The sequence below is a fragment of the Phaethon lepturus genome, unplaced genomic scaffold (assembly GCF_000687285.1).
Source record: "Phaethon lepturus isolate BGI_N335 unplaced genomic scaffold, ASM68728v1 scaffold1863, whole genome shotgun sequence".
NCBI classification, from domain to species: domain Eukaryota; kingdom Metazoa; phylum Chordata; class Aves; order Phaethontiformes; family Phaethontidae; genus Phaethon; species Phaethon lepturus.
The window spans coordinates 50,259-66,803 of NW_010531065.1; the positions used below are offsets into that span (position 1 = coordinate 50,259).

General features: G+C 37.0%; 1 protein-coding gene across 1 annotated transcript in view; it reads left to right on the forward strand.

The window, feature by feature from the left end:
• The window catches only part of LOC104618746 (dystrophin-like), a gene marked incomplete at both ends in the record, with an annotated part of 177,047 nt that overhangs the window by 47,159 nt on the left and 113,343 nt on the right, over window positions 1-16,545 (forward strand). The gene's annotated exons all lie outside the window — the stretch shown is intronic.

Below are 16,545 nucleotides of genomic sequence, written 5' to 3' on the forward strand. Positions count from 1 at the left end.
AGGAGAATGTGTCCTTAAACACTAGTATAAGCAGCCACAAGCTCTGCTGTTTGTATCCAGGTATCGGTTGTTACGTACTGAGTAACCAGATTATAGAAATACAGTAACGTAGTCTCTTCAATGTTTTATCTGCCTTTACATTTTTTAGAGGCCATGTAACCAATCCGTTGTGTATCTGCCACCTGTCCTTGCTGGAATGCTCTAGGTAGTAGGATCAAAGCATCAGCTTCTGACACCCACTTTTAGGGGTCAGCAGTGTGAGGTAAGTGTTTAAGGTCCCACTAAGATCGGCAGAGTCAATGGAATCTAGAAATCTATTGGGCTGGAAAAGTAGTTATCCCATTGTTTTAATCTCACCAGCAATGCAATAGCAGCTCACGTTTCTACCTCCTCACACCATGAAGAAATGTCCAAAAGGTGTTTCTGAACTTGCATTACTGTAGGGGTTTGTGCCACCCAGCTCAGCTTGGTTGTGACACCTGTTTTTCCTAGTTCTGCATAGACAATGGTAAGAGAGAAGCACTTCCAGAGGGCAGTTTAGCCCCGCTGGAGTTATTTGTCTTCTGGACAATCAGATGTCTCTCTTATGACTTAGAGAGGACCTAAGCTAAATAACTAAGTGGCTACGCTAGGTGCCTAAACTTGGTGTGATTTTTATATATATATACACATGTATATAAAATAAAATTAAAAAGTGTGTGCATATTCTCTCTCTGTAGTGTAAATGTTAATGGTCTTTATATTTGTTTTTTTTACTTCTTCATTTGATTGTTTTTTACCTAAAATGAGTTAAATACCTTATAGTTTCATGTAGCTCCTACCACTCGGTAAACATCTAAATTGTGCAATTGCCCATGAGGCGATAGAAGGGAACACAAATATAAAGTCATTGTTTTTTTACCTAAAATCGGTTAAATACCTTATAGTTAGTTTCATGTAGCTCCTACCACTCGGTAAACATCTAAATTGTGCAATTGCCCATGAGGCGATAGAAGGGAACACAAATATAAAGTCAGCCTGCTGAGATCACTTTTCCCTCAAATGATGACCACAAATTTAGTCATAGGTAACTATGAAGGTATGCAAAGACATGCCTAGAAAGTTTCCTCTGCCAGATCACTCCAGGTTTTAAGCTGTGTCTTCTGCTGACCCACCTGTCCAGATGATGTGGTGGTTGGTCTCTTCTCCCAAGTAACTAGCGATAGGATGAGAGCAAATGGCCTCAAGTTGCACCAGAGAAGGTTTAGATTGGCTAGTACGAAAAATTTTGTTACTGAAAGAGTGGTCAGTCATTGGAAGAGGCTGCCCAGGGAAGTGGTTGTGTCACCATCACTGGAGGTATTTAAAAGATGTGTAGATGTGGTGCTTAGGGACATGGTTTAGTGGTGGCCTTGGCAGTGTTAGGTTAACTCTTGGACTTGATGATTCTGCTGTATGCAGGACTTCTCGGGGAGGGAAGGGAGTGGGGTGAAGAGAGCCCGTGCCAGAGCGTTGAAATCCATTTGCCTTCTCTTACTGTAGCCTATTGGCTATCTTTGGTAGCAGTCAATACCTGAGCCCAGGGAAGCCATTTTTCTTAGTACTAAAAAATGAGGCAGAACAGGCCTCAAGAAGGGAAGCATAGTGGGCAGTAAGTTTAGCCGCTATCCTGTGCATTCAAAAGGCAGATCTCTCTATTTTCAGGTATGTGAAAGGGACACGGTGCTCATTGTCTTCAGACTTGTGGAATCTTTGTTCTTTCCTCTCTCTTTTTCTCTCTGCATTTACTGTCTGTCACTCTTCTATCTGGTACTTTGGCCATGAAGCCAGGGAGGAGTCTTTTTAGGGTTATGATATGTTTCAGAAGTTATTTATGCCAAACTATTCTCAGAGTCTGGTTTAACAGTTTACCCTGCAAGTGCGGGTTATTTGTGGTTTAGGTATGGTAATGTAGGGCCCGTTGTGGTTTAAAGTTGGATTGAAGTGACTGCAATAACACAGTAGGTTTTTGCAGTAGTTGTTGTGTGGGATAACTCTGCTGAATCAGAATAGAGCCGGAAGAGGCTGGAGGAACAGCAGGAGAGATCTGAAATGTAACTGTCCATTTTTGCCTTGGTAAATTAGAAGCTTTCAGATGACCAGATTACAGCATCTAAAACAGAGGACAATATAGATGAACAAATATAGCAGTGAAAAGAATACATTGCTTGTCAGCTGGTTGTTTAGGGTTTTTTTAGCATGATATACTAACAGTCACCAGGGGTGTTGGTATGTGAGAGAAAACATCTGGACTCATGATTTAAAATAAATGGCTTCAATTCGGTACTGTCTATATAGTTGAAAGGTAATGCAAAAATAAAAGAGGCCGTGAGCACCAAGAAGCATGCCAGATTAATCAGTTCAGAAAATTAATAATTTTATTTTCTTGTACCTTTCTTACTTTGCTTATTTTCTTCATGTTAGACGTCTCTATAGCTTATAGAAGCTTGACTGACAAATTTCTATCATTCAAAAAGATCGTCTGTCAGGTTACACTGATAATTTTTTATGAAATAACTGAATTAACCCTCAAAAGAGACTATGAGACAATTTGTCCTAATGCCAGAATTTTAATTTCTAGTATCTGAATCAGACATTACGGCTTTTTAGGGGAACATTGCCAATGGAGCAAATATGAGAGTTAACTAGTAACTAAGCAGATTAAAGATATAAATTATATCCTCTCCAGAAATACCATTAATTGTCTTAAATGTACTTAATTTTAATTTCTACGTCATGGTGCTGGGTTGGACACAATTCTAATGACACTTTTTTCTGAAACTACTTCATAGTTCAGCAAAAAAGAATAGCAAGATGCACTTCCTAGAGGACTAAGCGCAAAACCCAAAAGATTGAGTGACTGAATTTCATTGTTGAACTTCAAAGATCTTTTGCTGGGGAAAGCTTACAGTTGTCTCGCTATTTTTTGTACTGTTTATATCAAAGTATATTCCACAGATCTATAAATGAAGTGGCAAATCCTTTCTTCCCGTAAACTGGAAACCTGCTGGAAGCTGCTAGATCAAAGCTATGAAATAAACCTGTTCTCACTTAGGTTACACCAATTACAGACACAACAGTACATTAACCTCAACAGATCATCTCTTCCTTTTAACTGTGCTATTGTAATTCCATACTTCATGAGTAAGAGTTGCAACACTGTTTAAATCTCAGCTTGTTGATTGGCTTCAAAAAATAAAATTAGCCATTTTATTTTAACCTTAAATTTGTAGAACATGTAATACTGTGGAGGGTTAGCATCACCTGAAAAATAGTGCCACAAAATGTTATTTCTGCAATGGGATCTATTACATGACAGCCTGTTATTTCATTATCTTGTGTTTCCTGTTAGACACCTAACCTATATGTTTTACAACCAGGTCTTGCTGGGCTGCATGCTGCCTCAGGTAAAAACAGGATCATTACCCAGTTTTAATCTATCTCTGTGATCGGGGCATGAAAGAAAGGCTGTATGTTGTCCTTAGAGCAAACGTGCAACTGCAGTTACATTTCCACAGCTATGAATTCCTTGCACTAAGCCTAATCCTGGGCGACTCAAGTCCTGTTGATATCAAAAGGAATTTTGCAGGTTGTCAACACCAATTTTATCTGGCTCGGTATAGAGACTTGGAACTGGGTGTTGGCGAGAGATGGAGAAAAAGGAGAGGAAGCTATCTATTTAGTTTTCCTATTTTATTTATTTAATTTTAGCTTATTTTTGAGGCTGGTTTACTTAATATTTTTTTTTTTTTAATATTTTTCAAAGATCTTTACAACGCCAGACTGGAGGTTGGAGTTTTCCATACCAGACAGGGGCAAATATTTAGAATAAAATATACTAATACGAATCAGATTTGCTTACGTTAAAAAATGTTTTTATTCTCAATTTCTTTGTTTTGATGTAATTTCTACTTTTTCATTGTTATGTAATTTTCACTGTATGTCTAAATATTCAGGAGCAAATAGAGACAAGCTGGACCTGACAGAAACAGAAAAAAATATTTAAAGAGTTTGGTTAAAGAACTTTGTAGAAATCTGTCTTTATTAACATGCTTTTTTGCTGATGATTTCTCTGTTTTCATTATGGCTTATAGCACTGTAAATTAATTTAACATGAAAGTATAAAAATGTTGCTTTTAAAATGTTTCTCATTAAATTATGAAAAAAATATTACAATAAATAATAGAAAAGAATGCCTCTAGTAGAAGCTTCTGTTTGCTCCATTATTGCTGTACCAGGAGCGAATTATTGCAGAGCTAGCTCGGAGGCAATATTATTGCCATTACATTACATAAAACAGATGAGCCCAAAACTTCAAAAAAAGCACAAAAAAGGAAACAAAGGCTGGATCCTTTGAAAGTTAAATTTCTATTTATACTTCTGTGAGAGACCTGTCAGGTGGCTGGAATTGCAACCACTCACATCTCAGGTGTTGTGGTAAGTAAGTGAAAAGCAAATGTGGTTAATTTCATTGATACCCCGTATGCACCAGCTAGAGGTGCCGGCAATTGGAAGTCAGGATATGGTACATACATGGTGCAGGATGACTATAAGTATGGTGGAGTACTTTACCTTGAATATATAATGTGTATGGGTAGGTAGGAAATAATTCTCTAAGTTATTAGAGGGATGTTGATATTAATGTCAGTCTTAGTAAAATATTTGTCATTTTGTATTATGTGACAAGAGCATCTTTTGACGCATTTTAGTCTTGGCTTTGTATTTTGGTCTTCATATAGCCAGTCCTGGATTATTTTCCATATAACTCTTTGCTGCCTGGGGTGATAAGAACATTCCTTCTGTTTCAGGTGATATCTCAGTTCCATTCCTTTGCAATCATCTATCTGATTTAGCTTTAAGCCTGGATTGTTCCAACCTTATTCCTCTGTACTCTCTCTGATTAGACCTTAATTTATTAAAAGAGAAGTTATACCATATAGGGTGAGTATTACAGGCAGGAACTGAACTGAAATTACTGACGTGTTGTCTGTCTTACCCATTGGGAATAAAATGATAGAACAGAAAATATATAAAACCATTGATAGTCAGATATCTTGGAAATCAACGCAACATTACTTATTGTTGACTACCATAATGGTAATGACTCCTTTGATACTTAATTTTATTTCAGGGGTAATCTGTAAGAATATTTTTTTAAAAAGTAGTGCTAAAATACACAAGCCATAGAAATGCAATAAAATACAATACAGAATAGCTTTAGGGATACCATTATGCTTTTTTTTCTTTTCCCCTCGGAGTTGTTATCAGAGATTTCTGGTCATTATTTTGAAATCAGCAAGATGCCCTGGGAATGTTGATTTACAAGTGAGAAGTAAAAGGCCCAAGAAATTGTTATTTCACAGGTAATTTCAAGGCATTTCTAGGCAATTCAGTAGTCTTCTGATTTCTTAATTTTCTTCTGCAAGACAGGTAGAAGTGTGTGGTGTGTTGACTCTGGCTAGATGACAGGTGCTCACAGACACCACTCTATCCCCTCCTCAGCAGGACAGAGCAGGGAGAAAATATAACAAAAAGCTTGTTGGTCAAGATAAGTACAGGGAGTTCACTCAGCAATTACCGTCATGGGCATAAAGACTTGACTTGGGGAAATTAATTTAATTTATTGCAAATCAAATCAGAGTAGTGTAATAAGAACTAAAACCAAATCTTAAAACACCTTCCACCCATTGCTCCCTTCTTCCCAGGCTCAACTTCACTCCCAAATTTTCTCTACCTCCCCCGCCCTGAGCAGCGCAGAAGGACAGTGAGTGGGGGTTGTGGTCAGTTCATCACACACTGTCTCTGCTGCTCCTTCCTCCTCAGGAGGAGGCCTCCTCACACTCCTCCCCTGCCCCAGCGTGGGGTCCCTCCCACAGGAGACAGTCCTCCATGAACTTCCCCAGTGTGGGTCCTTCCCACAGGCTGTAGTTCTTCATGAACTGGGTCCCTTCCATGGGGTGCAGGCCTTCAGGAACAGACTGCTCCAGCATGTGTCCCCAAGAAGTCCACAGGTCCTGCCAGGAGCCTGCTCCAGTGTGGGCTTCTTATGGGGTCACAGCCTCCTTTACGCACATCCACCTGCTCCAGCATGGGGTTCTTCATGGGCTGCAGGTGGAGATCTGCTCCACTGTGGACCTCCATGGGCTGCAGGGGCACAGCCGGCCTCACCATGGTCTTCATCACAGGCTACAGAGGAATCTCTGCTCTGATGCCTGGAGCCCCTCCTGCCTCTCCTTCTGCACTGACCTTGGTGTCTGCAGAGTTGTTGCTCTCATATTCTCACTCCTCTCTCCCAGCTGTAGTTGTGCAGGTTTTTTTTCCTCCTTAAATGTGTTACCCCAGAGGCGCTGCCAATCTATGAGGGAAGTAGGAGAGAGAAATTTGCGTTTTCTGAAAAGATTGCTATCCTTGTTAACTTACACCTGGACAACCAAACAAATAATGTGTTTATGTTTGGCTATCTTCAACAACATATTTTCTGAAAACAAAGGTTTGAAATTGTGTTATACTTAGGAAATAGTACTTTAAGAGCCACACGCATCCACTTGGGCAAAAAAGCAGCAAGGCTATACGACCTCTGTATCAAACTCAGTGATGCTGCTCTTATTAGGGATAATAAATACTGTTAATAATTGCTTCAGCACGTTCTACAGAACAAAATTATTTGCTAAAATTATTTTATAATTTAAATAAATTATTTTGAGACTATCATAATTGTCTCATGGAATATTAATGAACAGAGAGAGGCTAAATTTAAACAATACGCTTCTCATCTCCTTTTTCAGGCACAGAGAAATACTCTGCTATTCTAAGTTATCTTGTGCTACTCTTATGATATCTATTTTGAGTTAAAAAAACTGTAGAAGTAATTTTTTTCTTATTATCTTTTGTCTTTTTTCCTTAAATTTTGCCCTAACAGTTGTACCACTCAAAGAAAAGATTCTGAGAAACAGATTTCCAAATCTTGTTTAGTATTTTGCTGAAGAAGATGCAGACATTATAAGAATACATTAGTCCTGTAAAAGCAAATCAGTATGTCCATAGGGATATGTATGCTTGTTATAAATTTGTGATATGAGTAGCTGATATTACTTTTTATTTTCGGTGTAGTTGTTTTGCTAATGTTAGTGCATTAGCATCCAGGGGAGAGGGAGAATGTCTGTGATATTCATATGTTAGCACAGGTAATAGAAGTAGCAGTGTTGCAGAAAGTAAGTAAAACATCTAGGCATGTATGAGACTCTAAGGTCATAAACATAAAAGTGTCCTTTCAAATGAAAAATGGGGTTTTTTTTAAAAGGTTGGACTATTTCAAGCTCCAACCTTCAAGTTCAGAATGCACCCAGGCCAGATTCTGTTTAACTACAGAGGGTAAAACCACAGATACGCTTGTTGATTAATGGGGTTGGTTTGCAAACGTAGTGTTCTTGACAGATTTACCCTAAGCTGTACTTTTGACAATTTTGTTGTTATGAAATGCTTAGCACTTAATGTTCTGTAAAGAAGCCATACTTTTCTTTTGCTCTATATGTGCTTCAGTAGTTTTGAAGAAAACTCGTTAAGAGTGGCGTTCTCTGGGCTTAAGCTAAATCACTGCTTGTGCTAAATGAATTTGGCAGTTCTGAGATTGGATTTTTTTAATTCATTTTACTTTACGTTCCCAAGCCATCATACTGATTAATTGCATTACCATTTTAAAGAATATACTTGGGCTGCTAGGTGAGGAGGAGAAACAGAACGAATTGATGTTCCATTACCTCTAAACTGGTCTTCTGACATTACTGAGATAAAGTGGAGCTTTCTGCAGAACTGGTGCCCAGGCTTGAACCAGATGTCAGCAGTTATTTTAATGTTAATGGGCTGGCAAAGTTGACAGAACCAAAGAAATTGGAAGTTACAAACTCCTCCTGCTGTCCAGAATGTGTTTCAGTGTTTCAGTGTTTCAGTATCATAGTGATGTTGCTGTGTTGCTGTCCCAAATCTGTGAATTACAGAGGTAGAGATAGTTTTAATTGTTTGAATCATTACTGGTTTTGCAGTCAAAGAAGTCTTTACCATGATTGACTGTTTTCCTATGAATTTAGAGATGCAATTAGATTAAGGGCTGTTCTGTGCTGTTCCAGCTGAAGGTGAAGAGAGATAATTATGATATATTTGTCATTAATAAGGAAGGAAAATTGTTATGATAAGAGGATGAAGATCCAGCTTAGTAACTATATCATAACCTCTTTTTTAAGCAGTAAGAAAATCTTTTCTAATGAAGATCACATTTGCATGGGCTGTCTGCATGTGGTCTATGTGAGCTGTTCAACATGATTCCTGAGGCTTTTTAGCTAGATTCTGCTAGCTGACTCAGGATTAATTTTTTTGAAAAATACAATGAACAAGTTAGTGTTCTCTGGTTTAAGCTAATGAGATAAAATATCGGAAGATTAACTGCTAAAACATGCATCAAAATTAAACAATAGAAAATTACCATTACCTTAGGAAATTGATTCTGAAAGCATGTAAATCTCATTGGCTTTAATACTAGGGTAAGATGAATATAAAGATTCAGATTTTTACTTCTCCAGCATTAATGAGGTTGTATTCGGTCCCAAAATGTATCAGTTAGGGTTAGTTTTAGAGCTGGCTGACTTCCTTTGATAGGAATAAATAAAAGATGGCATAGTTCTGAATCATAGCTGTCTCTCTAAATCAGTGTGATACTGTACTTCCAAGGTTTCAATAATTCAGTATTCAGACACTCAGAAGTCTTATTCAGGGAGCAGAAGTCTCTTGAAAGTCCCAGAATGTGCTTTAACTGAAACAGACTGAGAGTAGTGTTTAATATCTTTTTATTTATGTGTTCTTCCAAAAGCTACAAGAGAACTAAGGAGGAGTGAAGCAGATGAATGAAGATAGAATAAATAAGAATTAACTCAGGCCAGATAAAAGCAGGGGAAAGGAAGAGGGTGGTTGGAGATTAAAAAAAATAATTAATTCTCCCCTTCTATCTGTAGCACTTAATCTTTGTATAAGAACTGGAAAGGCAATGTCTTTTATGCGGAATCTATCTGAAAACAGGATGCAAAAAACAATACACCACCTGTACTTTCTGAACGTAAAATGGGTTTGTATGTGTACATGCAGAAATATGCATGAATTTTTACGTAAAGTTACTAAACTGTCTTTAACATAGCAATAATGCAACAGCTACTATTTTAGTCACATTTCAGTTTAAATCACTTTTTCATAGCAAAGTACTGCGCGTAAGTAGAACTAACATGAACATCAACGTGCAATTGTATCGGTAAGCGCTCTCTCTAGAGTTTCCATGTGTGAGTTGTCAAGAGGAACACAATTATTTTTACATTATAAAAACATCACACAAACTAATCGTCAATCTAGAATACAAATGCTAGTTTTTAACTGCATTGTAGTACAGTAAATAGCTAGACAAATCGGAATTCTATATTAGAAAGTGTAAAGAAACCCTGCCTGCTTTTTTTTCTGGATTTCCAGTGTATTCAAGTTGATAGCTGCAAGCAGTATCCCTGTATGCTTCTTTAGCTCACTTCTGAATTCCAAAGCCAAGACAGCAATAAGTAGAACGTTTAAAAGCGTATTTTAGCAATCTTTTATGTTTTATACCAGACATGTGTGTACTATACCTACCATACATACCTTCTGAAACTCCTGCTTTATAAACCCTTGGGGAAATGTGGCTGTTAAGAGTAATTCTATTAGTCCCAATAGAGAAAAGTCATTAAATTTAACCATGAGGAGTAGTATCTTTTCACCTTGAACTTAATGTAAAGAAATTGCCTAAAGAGTGTGATCCTGCTCCAGGTTGTTTTAACGTGGGTTTTAGCATCTATGACATGTCATTCCTTTATGGTTCCTTAGTTTTAGTTAGACTCTTCATGAGTGCCTGTCTTTACACTGTCAGATTTGAATTGGTGCTGTAAAGTTGGTGCTAAAAACATAGTTGTTTCAGACGTATGATCAATTCTTCTTTGAGTTGCCTGCTTGCTTGCTACACTTTTGCAGGAAAGGAAACAAAAGATTGAGGCATTTACATTTCTCTTCCCAAAAGGACACTGCATGTCTTCAGCACCTGGCAAAATGATGAAAGGTCATTTTTATACTACATCCACCAAATGCTTTCTGACTCTCCACACTTCGGCACGAGGACTTTTTGGTATGATATCATTCTTTGCTGGTTGGCATAGAATTACAGAATATACCCACAGTAGAAGCAAGTGGTATTTTTTAATGTAACAATAAATACCATTGAAATTAAGGAAGATTTGGCACTTCATGTAAAGTCTAACTATCATACAGCTTATTGGAAACTCGTTACTCTTTACAAGCAGTAGATATTTAATTAATCTGTATTACAGTGGAATTCCTATTGAACTACTTATTATACATACATAGAGTGAAGTGAAACTTTTTGGATTAATGTTATTGCAGTCAATTTTCAGCAAACTAATAATGATGAGCCATCTTTTAAAATATCTTTATAATGAGAAACTTGCTCTGGTTTATTAGATTGTAATAACATCACCGCAGGAGAGATTTAACAGGTACATTCCTTGCTGTTGTGAGTTGACATACATTTTCTATCAAAATAATTTCAATGTATTAAAGTTTCCATTTTGATTTTTTTCATTTGGTAGTACAAATCTATTTGCTTTATTTATATATATTTCCATGGAGAAGGGTTGATAGAATGTTCCAAAAGTTGGCAAGACAGTATCAACCGATTTCCAGAAGAAAAAATGGAACTTGATTTGATACTCATAGTCTTGGAATATAGAACTAAATACTAAGAAACATCTACTTAGACAAGGAACTAAAAGTTATAGAATCAGAACTTTTCATATACCATTTCTAAGGTGTAATTGAGCATACAAATATGAAGGTGGATAAAAATCCAGGCTCTTTCAATGAAGAAAGCTTTCTCATGAAAATACTAGACTTGCAAATCTCCATAGCAACAGTACTGCTTCAGAAAGGAAGTAATACTGTGTATTTTCACTTTTATAAGTCCATTTCAATACATTTTTCTTAAAATCCTGCATTTCCTGGATTTTGTAATGTTGAAGGGGTGTCGTACATGTGTGCTGGCTCTAGGGTCTCTGAAGAAAAATATTTAGCTAAAAAGAATTCACATGTAAAGCCATAAAATGGCAACTCTCAGGTTTTCAGAGAGAGGACATAAAAACAGTGGCAAAGCAGCAGAGAAAAAGCAGAGTAAGATTTTTAGTGTAAGTACCCTAATTATCTGATTTTAAATTATTTAGTATAGATAGACTGCAGGGGTACACCTTTTCTGACTTTTTGGAGGCAAAAGGGAATCTCTTTTGGCAATTAGTAATAATTTTTAGTTTAATTTTTTTTTCTTTTCCTGAGAGGAGAAAAAGAGAAGGTTTTGCCATTCAATAGTCTAATTTATTTAGCACTTCAAACAAAGAATCACTGACCCTCAGCATATTTTGAGGATATTCTTTACATAAGGACAAGCCATTTTTGTTTGTGTGGTTTATATAATATAAATAAATGAGTTTTCCTTCAACATTAGGGAGATATGCACTTTACTTTTGTTCTCAGGAAATATTTTCCAAATACATTCTCTCCAATTTTGCTTTCAGTCCATGTGCTTCTGTTCCTTCCCTTTGGACTAGCAGGGATGCTGTTGCAAGGCTGTTGTTACATCCATTCTGCCAGGAAGGTAACTTATCTGAAGACATAACAAAGAATATATAAAATTTAACTAAAGCATCCTAATTGATCTAGTTACATTTTTTTATTATTATTATTTTATTTAAAATTGCTCTAGAGAATGCAAACTGGAATCTTGGAGTGGAGGGGCAGTCAGGGTAAAAAGGGAGGCAAAGACCATCCCTTTTGACGGCTCATAGACTGGTTCAAGTGGTTTATGAAATGACACTTATAAAAAAGAAAGATATGTCTGATTTTTAATCACTTTCTATATTTACAGTTCTTTAATCTGGAATTTTTAATATCATCTATTAAGTAAATATTTGTTCAATTTTTGGCCTTTCTTAAAGGATTTGTATGATGGTTCTGCTCTACCTCTTCTGTAGTCCTGGATATGGAAAAAACATAGTATAGTCTTGTTTATTTCCTAATGCTGTGGCATCTCCATGTGCTGGAAAAAGTTATTTGCTTTTACAAAAAAAACAACTTTCATAAGACCTAATTACTGTCTGGACTGAAGTTAAAGAATTGCAGAATTATAAAACAGCAACTTTAATGTTCTTTTAGAGACACCACCAATATTAAAATAGCAAAGACAGAATAACATTGCCATTCTCTTTAGCTGACTTTTTTCATCATTTTTTTATAAAGTACATGCAAAGGGAAATTCCACAATGGGAGCCACTCATATCTATCCTAAACAGCAACCAGAACCTGCTCTTTTGTCCACTGAGATTCTTCATTTTTAGCTCTAAAAATAGTTTCCTTCTTTTGAAATCTGTTTTCAATTCTGAGATCTGCTGTTTGCTAGTGTGGTTTTTTTGGTATTAGATGTTCTTTTTCTAAAAGCTATAGCCTTCAGACTCATGATTTTCTGAGCTTATATTCAACATAGACTTGGTGTATGGCTTTTCTGAAAATATGTGTTCACTTCCTCGTTCTCAGCATGAGTTAGCTTCAGTTAGGTTTGATATCCAAAGCCACCTCTCCTTTCTGGGGGTGAAAATAAGACATTTCTAGTGTCTAAAAATTGCTGTTTCCCACCGCTGTTACAATTATGTTAAGATAAACTGGGAAGCATGGAAGGAAAACATTTCTTTATTTGATAGCGAGGACAACTTGTGACCTCCAAGTAAAAGCGGCACAGACAATGCCTTATCAAACCAGAAACTGCTTAGGTATCACACCAGAAGTGAACTAAATGAAACCAAATCCTGAATATGGCAGAGTTCTTTTTTCTTTTAAAAGAAAATTCACTGGCTACGTACACATGCATGAATGCACATACTTCTGCACATGCTCACATTGAGAAAGTTGTCCTGGTTTAAGCCCAGCCAGCAACTAAGTCCCACACGGCTGCTCTGAGAAAGTTGTCCTGGTTTAACCCCAGCCAGCAACTAAGTCCCACACGGCTGCTTACTCAATCCCTCCCCTGTCTCCTGGTGGGATGGGGGAGAGAATTGGAAGGGTGAAAGTGAGAAAACTCATGGGCTGAGATAAAGACAAGTTTAATAGGTAAAGCAAAAGCCACACACGCAAGCAAAGCAGAACAAGGAATTCATTCACCACTTCCCATCAGCAGGCAGGTGTTCAGCCATCTCCAGGAAAGCAGGGCTCAATCCCACGTAATGCTGACTTGGGAAGGTAAACGCCATAACTCTGAACGTCCCTGCCTTGCTTTTTTCCCCGGCTTTTTATTGCTGAGCATGATGTCATATGGTATGGAATATCCCTTTGGTCAGTTGGGGTCAGCTGTCTCGGCTTTGTCTCCTCACAACTTTTTGTGCACCCCCAGCCTTCTCACTCGGGGGGGTGGTGTGAGGAGCAGACAAGGCCTTGAGTCTGTGTAAGCCCTGCTCAGCAATAATGAAATCATGCCTGAATTATCACCATTGTTTTCAGCACAAATCCAAAACACAGTCTCATACAAACTACTATGGAGAAAATTAACTCCATCTGAGTCAAAACCAGCACAAGCTTAATAAAAGCAATGAAAAGAAATGAAAGAGAATTGAAAAATCATTTAAAAAGGTACTATCATAAAGCATATTCTTTCCTGCTGGGTCACATGAGACAGTGGAGGTAAGACTTCTGTTATTTGCAGAATTGCAATTGCATTCTGTTTGCAATACTCCTCTTTTCATTATCCTCCTCTTACTCTGCATAACACAGGACCATTGCAGATGTTGTGGAGTTGCAGATAGGTCTGTTTAATACTAAAACACAGTGCCAACCTAATAACAGATTTTTACTGTGCTGTTGGTTACAGAATCTTGCCACTGTTTGTGCTCTGGGCAGTTTTGTAGCTGGTGTCAGGGCACTGACAGGCGTCCGTGGCTCTGATGGCATTCAGAAGGGGCCGGCTGCTGTTGAGGTGTGTTTCTTTAATTGACTCGAGACTACTTGGGTCACTCCTACTTTTTGAGTGGATTTAAAAGTTTTGTTTGGTTGTATTTGTAAATGATACACCATATGCTTTGCCATCTGTTGTTTGCTTATTTTGCAGAAATACATACAGCGTTTAGAATAAAGGCACTTCTATCAAAAATCACATTATACTCTTGTTTTTCAAGCACACCTTGATGGGCAGAGCTAAGCTAAATTTCAGTGCTCTTTAGCTTTCATTTGAAATTGTTGTGATTACAGCAATCTCGGTCATAAGAAAAGCAAACAGTAGCAGATGGATTAGAAATCAGACTTTAGTTTCCATGAGTGTCAGTCTTTACTATCTTTGTCTAGTATCAAAGCAGGTATTTGAAAGAACTCTAAAAATGGCTCTGAAACATCTAAAATCCTTTCTGTTAAGGTATCTTTTTTTCTCTTTTAATCAGGAAAGAAATCTAATGAGTTAGTAGAAAGAGTTCTCTTGTCATCAGCTGGAAGCTGAATTTTGTCAAGGATAATGATGTTAACTTTGGCAAAGCGTTTTAGAGGTATGACTTTCAGTATAAATGTGATATTGGTGACTTTCTGAAGAATTAACAGACAGTATAGAAACATACTAGACTATGAAAAAAATGTCGGTTATGTTATTTGTTCTGTTATATCTCAGAATACACTGGGTAGCAAAGCTGCGAGGGAATAAAAAAACAAAAAAAACTCCTCAGTCAGCTCTCCCCTCCTCCTCCAATCCTGGAAGCATGTAAATTTCATATGATTCAACCTCAAGATTTGCTCAAAAAACAGAATTTCTGTTTCACAGAATCACAAATAAAACTTTCAAATTGGTATTAGCCTGAATTAGACCAGAATGAAAAACAATCTAAATTACCTTGAAATTAGGCATGCTCTGGAGCTTATCAATTTCTCTACTCACTTTCAAAAACCTTTAGTACTCACCAGGAACATCCCAAGGCTAGCAATCACAATTTCCAGAACTTTCACTTCTAGAAGAAACCCACCAACCTTCAGTTGTATTGTTTCTCCTCCTGAGGTGACCTGGAAGTAGCAGACTCTGAGGGAGGGACGTCCTAAATGAACCTGCCACTCCTAGATGGATGGGGTTTGTGTTCATGTGCAGTTTGCTAGCAACCCAGGCAGGGCTCCATCGAAACCTTATCCTGAAACTGGCAAAAGTTCATTGAGCCCGAGACATTTCTAGAAAGTATTTCTGGCAGCATGAGTTGCTGAATGCCAATGAAAAAGCCAGGCTACAGAAGAATTTTTGATCATAAAACATACTCTTTGCTTTGCCAAGCAGGCTATTTTGTCTTCTCTTTCATTTGAATGTGACAAGTAAAACAGTCTCCATTAATTAAGTAACATTTCTTAATCAGGTAAGTGTGTATGTATATTGGCATCTTGATTCATTAAGAATGATGGAATGGGTGCAGACTGATGCCAAATAAAATAGGTTTGAGCATTACATTAGTGCCATCCTCATGGTTTCAAGGCTGGACAGGTTGCACAGGACTTGAGATTTCAAAGATATTCTAGGAACATTTAAAGAACTATCCCTTTTGCTATCCATTCCCATACTGCTGGATGCTCAAGTCTGGAGCACTAATATCATCACTGGTGTTAGATTTTAAAAGGCTGTGGGTACGTGGTGCCTTTTAACCTGACTGTTTAGAGATTTTTTAATGTAAAGCCAGTGAATCTATATCACAGTATACCGTTCTTCATTGTGGGATTTTTTTTCCTCAGTCTTTGAGAAAGAGCTTTGCTGCTCTTTGTCCTTCTGCTTTTTGCTGTTTCTTATGCAACAGCTGCACTTCAATACTCTTTTACGCAGAATAAGGATATAATTCTTAATTACTAAGTTTAATTTTAACTCTTTATAATTATATTTTAGTTGCAAAATCTTCCTTTTAAATTTTATTAGCAAAAACTTCCTTTTAAATTTTAGTAGCAAAACCTTCCTTTTAAAGTAGAATAAAAATGTTTTTTATTTTGTCCCTCCTTTCCTCATTTCATGTATTGAAAAAGGCTTAACAAATTTATCATTATTTTTTGAAACATGAAATAAGAGAAAGAAAAAAAAAGTTCAGAGTTTGCATAGCTGATGACTTAATTCTTTCTACTTATTTGTTCTCTAGTTGAACTTGTAACAAACCCTTTTACATGCAGTCAGTTGAAGTATGAAATATATGGGCTTTAGATTTATTTATTAGATGTACGTTAAATACTTGGATTAAGTTTGCTTCAAAGGTTTCTCATTGCAGGCTGCATCATCAGAGGAAAGCTCTTAAAATGTATACTCTTGTGATCTGGAGTTGCCTTGCTTCCCCTAAATATGCCAGCATGTGCAAGATATGCTTGGAAATTAATAACGTTGAAAAACGACTCAGCAGTTGTATTTGCCTTATTTAATTCCTG